The 7,500-nt window shown below is 32.6% G+C and overlaps 1 protein-coding gene across 12 annotated transcripts in view; it reads right to left on the minus strand.

The window, feature by feature from the left end:
• The window catches only part of LOC115220760 (thrombospondin type-1 domain-containing protein 7A), a 1,292,425-nt gene that overhangs the window by 770,132 nt on the left and 514,793 nt on the right, over positions 1 to 7,500 (minus strand). For 8 of the 12 annotated variants that reach the window (XR_005002721.1, XM_036510592.1, XM_036510591.1 and 5 more), the window contains one exon: positions 5,316 to 5,432. The exons of the other annotated variants lie outside the window; for them this stretch is intronic. The gene's annotated coding sequence lies outside the window, so the exon portion shown is untranslated. The remainder of the gene's footprint in view (positions 1 to 5,315; positions 5,433 to 7,500) is intronic. 12 annotated transcript variants of the gene reach the window in all.

A 7,500-nucleotide genomic window follows, 5' to 3' on the forward strand; every position in this document is an offset into this window, starting at 1 on the left:
TATTTCATCCATCTTCACATTCTGAGTTCAAATTCTGTGGAGGTCAACTTTGCCTTTCATCTTTCCAGGGTTGATAAAATAAGTACCAGTTAAACACTGAGGTCAATGTAATCAACTCCTCCCCTCCCCCAAAATTGCTGCCCTTTGGCAAAATTTGAAACAATTATTATTGAGTGAGAGAGCAGTGCATGCCATCAAATTGACACTGGGGTAAAATATACGAAGCCCAGTATACCCATCATGACTACCCGTCTGATAAGGGTACACTAGGCACATGCACCACAACATTATGTACGCAACATGGTGATCTCATATGAAGATAAACAGGTGCATGACCTTGCAGGTGGGGCCCAGTTAGAATTTTCTTCAGGTCAAGCAGCCCATCCCATTCAAAATGTCCCTTGAATGAAACACCCATGTCTCCAAAGGTGAATTATCCAAACCCCAAAGAACTTTCAACACATAGCTATGATGCTTCCCCACTACTTCTATTCGTGATCAGAGGTGCACATATCAGTTATTAAGGGACATGTTCAACTGCTTAAGGTCAAACAATTGACAAGCATATCTCATGTTACTGAGCAGAATATTTGCTGTAGGCCATCTTTTATACCAAGACAAAACAATCTCAAAGGAATACATAACCCAAAATACCCTTGTTCACCCTAAAACAGTTAAGATCAGAAGCCATGAGAGCCACTGTCTGGTACTGCATCAGGGCTTATCATTATTATTATTATTATTATTATTATTATTATTATTATGATTATTATTATTAAGGCAACAAGCTGCAGAACTATCAGCCTTCTAGTGAAGATGCTTAATGGTATTTCATCCATCGTTACTTTCTGACTTCAAATTCTGCCACGATCAGCTTTGCCTTTCGTCCTTCGGGGGGGGGGGGGCGATGAAATGAGTATCAGGTATTGAGGACTGGAGTCAGTGTAATCAACTAGTCCCTTCCTCACATTATTATTATCATTATTATTATTATTATTATATTATTATTATTATTATTATGATTATTATTATTAAGGCAACAAGCTGCAGAACTATCAGCCTTCTAGTGAAGATGCTTAATGGTATTTCATCCATCGTTACTTTCTGACTTCAAATTCTGCCACGATCAGCTTTGCCTTTCGTCCTTCGGGGGGGGGGGGGCGATGAAATGAGTATCAGGTATTGAGGACTGGAGTCAGTGTAATCAACTAGTCCCTTCCTCACATTATTATTATCATTATTATTATTATTATTATTATTATTATTATTATTGGTGCACAAACTTATGCTAGAAAATTATCAAACAAGTAGTTTTTGTGAATTAAAACAATGAAAACAAAACCATGTACACTGTAAATTCAATCTGAAAGTGGAACAGTAAATATATGCATCAATTTCCTAAAATTCAGCAAAAGATATATCTATGGTTATTGTCCAAATTCCAATGAGAAAGCCTTATTCTTTTTGACAGGCATGGAATATTGTTTTATAGAGTTAAAAACAACCCCAGAACACATTGTCATCATCATCTTAATGTTCACTTTTCTATGCTTAAATGTGTCAGACCAAATTTACTGAGGCAGATTTTCTTTGGCTGGATGCTCTTCCTGTTGCTAACCCTCACTTGTTTCCCAGCAGGCAAATATTTCAGCTAATCCTATGAACATAAATAGCACAATGACCAGACATGTTTTAATAGAACACTGTCAGCAAATGATACCACTTGTATGACAATTATATTTGTTTACAATTAGCAAGTGATGTCAAGACATAGAGACACAACACACTTATTTATATGTGTGCATTTATGCATGCATGTGTGTGAGGGGCTTCTTTGAATTTCCATAGACCAAATCTACTCACTGACTCAGGGGTATAAAGCTATGGTACAAGGCACCTATGGCACCCTGCTGTGGGACTGAACTCAAAACGCTTTGGCTGCAAATCAAACTTCTTAACCACACAGCCATGTTATGATGTAAGGAGGATGATTAAATTATGGAATTTTTATTTTTGCATTTTGCTTCATCACCTAATGTAAGAGTCTGCTAAAAATCTCTAAGTCCAAATGCCTGAACAACAACTAGAAATAATGGTATGGCAGTAAGAACCGGTGCTAAGCACTCATGCATGTCCATCTATACAGTCACATTTATATGTGTATGTGTTTCAGAAATACATCCAATCTCTAAAGAGAAGATCTCACATCACATTAACATTGCCGTTTCATGTTGTTAAGTGTAAAGAAAACAAAAGTAAAAGAAACAACTTGAAACCCCATCCATGATTTGAAAAGTATTTGATCAACAGAGTTTTAGGTTTTCTGGCTAACCATTTCCAATGTATCTAAGCAGCTAACATTTAAAGAAAGTATCGATGACATTTTTGTTGTATGATAAGTTTGAACAAGATAAATAGCTATTTATTGAGATCTGGCAAATTTCTGACTGGAATTCTGATTGAGATAAAATATTTATAGGAAAATGAAATGAATAATAATACACTTCCATTCGTTTCTTTTTTTTCTTTTCCTTTTTCTCTATTGGATACTTGGTAACATTCCAAGAGACTATTTAGAAAATAACACATTTCATAAGTTGGGGAATTCTTATATTCCAGTTTGTTGACCAAAGCAGTCAGTATCAAAGTAATAGGAATATTTTTCAAACATTTCTTTTTATTTTGCTGATATTTATTTATGAGTTGAGGAAGTGTATATGTGTGTGTGTGTGCGTGTATATATATATATATATATGCACACTCACACATACACATGTGCGTATATATATACATACACACACATGTATGCATGTGTTTGTGTGAATATATAAGGTTATACATATGTATGTGTGTATGCATATATATATGTATACACATATATATTTATATACCCAAGCATATACACACACATATGCAGAGAGATAACCAGATTGATATCGATATATGCGTATATAACTTAAAACAAAGAAATCCGATTGCATCGTAGGTGCTTTTTATATGGAATAGCAACTTTTAGCGATCCTACATTAAATGTGAGATAGTTTCTAGAATATTCTCCATCGAAATGGATAATCATTTCCGTTTGGCATTTTCTCTACACCATTTTTATCTTATCACATGCACACACATACACTCACACATGCACACACACACACACACATATTTGTGTGTGGTTTTCTTAGTAAGATGTTGAAAAATTATAGCAGGAGTGTTCTCTTGCATTCAGAGGTTTTTTTCTATTGGAAATTACATTCTCATTATTGGCCAAAGAAAATTGGCAAAGATAATATGATAATCTCAGAGAATTTCTATAGACTGATCAAACTCTGTGAATTGGGGACGTAATTATCTTTCTGAATGTCTACTTCTGTTGTTAGGAACTGTAATAATCCAGTTTTCATGCATCTAGACATTTCTGATTGCAAAAACCATAGATGGAAGCAGATAAAAGATGTTATAGAAGGAGATTAACAATTAATGAAACATCGGCATCACAAATTTTGGTCTTATTATAGCTCGTGTAAAATCATTGAATGGTAGTAATAGACGTGGACAATCCTAAATGGGGAAATACTATTGATTTTTTTTCCTCTCCCACTAAACCAGTCATATGACTGGAAGCTAATTTTCTAATAATTTTAGTTTATTCGTCACATAAAAAGAAATTAAACCAATTAACCTTTTCAGCAAACAGATACTTAATTTTGGTGAGAAAATCAAGACACGAATTAGAATTTTTGCCACATTTTTATGACACTTAAGTAAAGTGAGGCAGATGCTATTGTCAGATAGTAATTGATGTCTGGTTAATCTATGATTAGAGATCAATAATTCTTCCAGCATAGTCACAGACTTTCTTTAGTTGGCACTGGTAAGACATTGCAAAAGTCCAAGAACCTTTCAATTGGAGTTAGGTTTATGCTTGCGGTAAAAAGTACATTTGTTTGATATTAATTACATTCCCGGTACATTTGTTAAATTAAAGAATGTCATTGTCATTTTTGTCTTTGTTTTCCTTTCCACGTGGTTCCTAATGAAAACAACAAAATGGATGGTGATGGGGATTGAACTTTTACCTGCTGTATTCAGTGCAATAGTTGTTCACAATAAATGCATTGATTGTTGAATTTGTAAAATTTCGTTGCAATAATATCAATAAGACAATTCCTACCGCGACAACTACGATGATTCCAAGACATGATTTTCGACATAATTCCACAAACTGAACATTATAAATGTTACTTTAATGAGAGGATAAAACAAAACTTTCAAATTTTTATTTGATGGCTACTAGCTAATGGTTTCTCATATTAATTTTTTTCCTTAGAAGATTCTGTTCACGCTATAAACAATTTGGTAATTTAGAACCAATATCTTGACCATATAGCAAGAAATGTACTCAATTATAGACATTTTTTTCTTTTAGTTTGGCACATAAGAATAATAGCAGAAAATACTGGCAGCACCAAAAGGAAAATAATAGAAATTTCCATGGGTCAGTATGTCGAGATAAGTTAAGTAATTACTATCATTAAAGGATACTAAACTACTACTGTACCAAGTACAAAAAAAAGAAAAGAAAAGAAAGAAAACAACACTAAGAAATCAATGATATTGCAAATTGCTGGGATGAAAGAAGAAATTGCCAAATGCTGGAAGATTGATTGTAGTTCAATTGCAAATGATTAGAAATAAAATGTTGTAAAAACATGAAAGGAAAAAGAAACGAAAGAAAACGAGAGATGAGATATATTTACTGTTTCCGAGATGATTGTTAAGAGATAAGAATGAGCAACTAAGTTTAAAAAGTTGAAAAAAAAAAAAAAAGAAAAAGAAAAAAGATGAAAGGAATAATCAGTGAAGAGGCTGAAATAGAAATTATTGATTATATCCTGACTATCTATAAAGTAGAGTTCACACAAAACAATCAGGTTCTAATATTCTTTTTATATTTATGCACAAGGTTATTGTAGCAATATAACGTAAGTTGTTCTGATCTATCAAAATTGTTGTTTCTTGCTATCCCAGCTGTGCGAAAATCTGTCGAGTGACCTGTCCCCTGTATGCTAACAGAATGTAGAAATACATCTCAAAGGACTACATAACACAAAATAGTCCCTTGTTCACCCTAAAACATTGAATATTTATTGAAAAGGGTTTTTAAAAAGTGCCGTAAGAAAAAAAAGGATAGAAGAAACTGATTTTCTCAAGAAATGGGATTTCATTTGGAAATGTGGAAAATAAAATAAGTTCCATTTCCAATTTAAATGTTTCATGTGAAATTGGTAAAAAGTCAAAGAAAATACAATACATACCAAACTGGAGTTTACTGAAGTAACTGCTAATGTCATCTCCACAGATTATTGGGAAAAGTTATAAGTGGGGAAAATGTCTGTACGGAGATGTTTTGGGGAGGATTAGTGGTACTGGAACTACAAAAAAGAAAGAAAAATACAATGATGTGCAATATAAAGTGTATGAGATACAATTATTATTATTATTATTATTGTTATGTTTATTATTATTCATATACACTCAACAGATTAAACTGTTGGAAAAGAAAGGAATCCTAACATTGGGTTACAGCAAGTAACCTTAGATGCCAAGAACCCTCGTAAGTATCCTTGCTGTCCCTAATAACTCTGTTTTCTGGAGCTATACTAAACTGGGTTTTATACCTATTTCCTTTATCCATCTGTTCAAATCTTTAGAAAAAGTTCCCAATGTACCTAAACTATTATTATTATTATTATTATTATTATAAATATATTAGAAATTTGACTTCTTGACATGGATTTCCCTTGTAAACATTTGCTAAGGCATCACAGTTTGAAATAGTCTTCTATGCTGGTATACACCACTTTTACAGTATAAAGTTTGCTTAACAGAATATTTTATATGTTCTGTTTCCTCTAAGTGATAGTAAGTTTTATCCATCTACTAAAATCTAAATATCATTAAAACTTTTATTTTGACTTTTTGTCTCGTATAAATTTTATGTATGTCTATTATGGTATTTTAAGCACCTACAATAAAGTGTTCCAATGCACAAGAGAAGAATGGAAGACTGGAAACAACAATTTCCTATATCATAAGATATGCTGAAATGTTAAACTAAATTCAGTGAAAATCTGATGAATTTCCAAAACTGAATGTTTATCTAAAAATACAAATTGGATTGATTGATCGATTGATTGAAAAAAAAAAAAAACTCGAAACAGATTTAGGAGAGTGATGGAGTATCTTTTGTTATACATGAACAGCTGGGAATGGATGAATAGCTGGAAAGAAGTGAAGAAACTTGGGTAGAATAAAAGGAACTGATCAGAGTATATGAAACTGTGAAGAGGTGTCAATATGTTGATCCAGCTTGCCTATGCTGATGCTAAGGAGACAAAATATACATGAATAAGATAATGGGACAGACACTGCTTGCTAATCTATAATTTTGATGGACTTATTATTGAACAAAATATTGGAAATAACAGATCAATTGGGTTGTCACCTAGTGACATAAGTTAATAATTTGCAAAGGTGACCTTGTTGGGAACAAAACAGACTTTTTGGTTATATTCTGAGAAGCACTGAAAAGAAAAAAAAATCCCAAAAAACCATTGTTTTCTTTCAATTTCTAAGTTGGCAACTTAATAAAGTTTTGAGGAAAAGAAGCTTAGAATCAGGAAATGGAAATTATTATCTTAATCGTGAAAAGAAAATTGCACCATATGTGGTTATATTGATTCTCAATGTGAAAATTAAAACTGTTTTAAAAATAGTTTTTCTTGCATGAGAGTAAAAGAAGATTACTCTATTTTCTTCCTTAGAGATTTCCCAATATGAGCCAGCGTTCTCTTGTGTCACCTTTTGTGTGGCAAACTTGGAAATTTAGTTAGTCTTTACATCATTCAAGGTCATGTGATGGCACTATGAGGTCAAAGACACAGCATTAATGGATAAACATATTGAAACATTAACGTGTTGGCTATGAAATGGCACAACATTAATTATTACATTGATACATGCTAATTTTACTAATTACGTGTTGGATCCTCTGTCTGTTAGTTTGATTTACTAGAAATATTAACTAAAGTCTATTATTTCATATCTTGCCTAAAAAAAACCAAAGAAGTTCATTGAATACTATGATCTTGGGTTAAAAATATTGTGAAATGGTCATGGCTGGAATGTCTTTGATCATAAATTTGTTGACCAAGGTTGACCAGGGGTTAAAAAAACATACAAATTACATATATTGGAGTCAACTAACTTTTGTGTTGACATAGGCAGTTGCCTTTACATGAGTGTAGATTCTGAAAACATCTCACATGATAGACTACACACACACACACTCACACACAATCTAGCAAGTATGTGAATATCAATGCTTTGCTGAAGAGGTTTAATGAGGCTGAATCATGTCTGAAATTGTCACGCCTGCCTACCAACTATATTATTATTATTCCCATTACCACACAATGTCTATTCTCAGTTTTAATTAAC

The sequence above is a fragment of the Octopus sinensis genome, linkage group LG17 (assembly GCF_006345805.1).
Source record: "Octopus sinensis linkage group LG17, ASM634580v1, whole genome shotgun sequence".
Classification (NCBI taxonomy): domain Eukaryota; kingdom Metazoa; phylum Mollusca; class Cephalopoda; order Octopoda; family Octopodidae; genus Octopus; species Octopus sinensis.